The sequence below is a fragment of the Dendrobium catenatum genome, unplaced genomic scaffold (assembly GCF_001605985.2).
Source record: "Dendrobium catenatum unplaced genomic scaffold, ASM160598v2 fragScaff_scaffold_1520, whole genome shotgun sequence".
In the NCBI taxonomy this organism is placed as follows: Eukaryota; Viridiplantae; Streptophyta; class Magnoliopsida; order Asparagales; family Orchidaceae; genus Dendrobium; species Dendrobium catenatum.
Genome location: NW_021319982.1, coordinates 457,096 through 458,945, shown reverse-complemented (window position 1 = coordinate 458,945; position 1,850 = coordinate 457,096).

Genomic DNA, 1,850 nt, shown 5'->3' with positions numbered 1-1,850 from the left:
TAATGTCTCTTATAAATGATGCATCTTCTCTCTTTCATATGCTTGTGTCCTAGATCTTCGTACAACGCTATGACGTTAAAATATATATTTCTCTACTGCCGTGAATATTTCAGGACGCAACAGTACTAAGAAACTGATTTAAGAAGTAGTAAGAAAGCCGTCCCAACGAAACCGAAGTCTTACGCTTTGTTTGGGATAGTTTTCTAACAGCTTTCTAAAACAACTTTGTAGCATAAAAATTTCTTGAATGTATTTAAAAATTAGTGGTAAAAAAACTGTCCCAAAATAAAATTTTAAATAGATATGTGACTTATTCATAACTCTTTTTTCTCTTGTATCTGTTCATCACTACAGGAAAATCATTATATAACGGCAAACTTTCCTGTAGCATAATTATTCAGGCCATTACTTGGAAGACTTCAAATGCTGTATCATAATGGCCTTTATTGAAATCATGTTTAGAAGTTAGGACCACTTCAGCTATATTTCCATACAAAATATATAAATAATAATGGAGGTGTTGAGGTGAACAATTGCGAATTAATTTCTTTTGTCATTTCCTGTGGAAAAACTGCTCGCATAAAACAAGGGAGTTGGGAAGGAATGCATGGACATTAATGTCTTAGAACTGTGCATTTTTTTTTTCATTATATACACATAATCACAAGCCCTCACTCGCTTCTCATTGATAGGAGAAATTATTGTGTGCGGAATCCGAATATATTTGGAGACGAATCCGGATGCGCCATGTCACCGGATGCATTGGGCTCTGGTGACGTGGCATGCTCAGATTCGCTTTCGAACACGTTTGGATTCCGCACACAATAATTTCTTCATTGATAGAGACTTACATCAACGAAAACAGACATCTCAATGCAAATGAACGGTGATGAGCATTTCCTATAACTCTTCCTATAAAGAACTTACATTATTTTAGAAGCAAAAGGAGTATTTGATGCGTGAAATTTCTTGGAAAGAGCACTCTTAAAATAGCTTTACTAGAACGTTGTTGTAAGAAGCATTAAGAAAGCCGTTTCAAATGAATTCATAATGTTATTACTATTTTGAAGTTAGAACTATTATATTGCTTTATAATCAAAATATAGATAACTTTCTTACTATTTTCTAATGCATCTTTTTAGTATAAAAATTTTTAGTTCAAAAAGTTTTTGTACTAAAAAGTTGTTTTAAAAAGTAATAAGAAAGTTATGCCAAACAAAGCCAAAGAAAGGAGTGTTTACATATATTTTACAAATTTTTAATTTATTTACATATCCAATGTTTAAATTTTTATATATTTTTTATATATAACTTACTGTTTAAATTTAATTTAAACATATGTATGAAAAAGTTTGTTTTATCTTAAATAAGTTAATTTTACTATTATTTTTTTATGTAATTTAAAAATATTAATATTTTACAATTAAATATAAAGATTAAATGTTAGATATATATATATACATAAAAATTTTATGATATGTATGTAAATCACCTACGAGAAAAAAAAAATGTTTCCTTGACATCTTGAACCTTAGAAGTGTAAGGTATCAAACTCATTTAATTTCATTTAAAGCTCATTGAATTTAGCTTTCTAGTCTACTATGGAATTGTCTTGTAAGGTCAATTTATATTTAGTTTTGACATTAAAATCAATCTATAAACTATTACTATTTTCCTAGTCAAGTTAGCTCTCAAGTTTTAGGTGATGAAGTTAGTCAGCTCTGAAGTTGAGTTTTAGGGTTTATTAGGGGAAGCTACATTTCTGTATAAATGTGATTGTGAAGTTGTTGTTAATAAAATAGATTTTTTTAAAAATTGCTATGGATATATATATATATATATATATATAT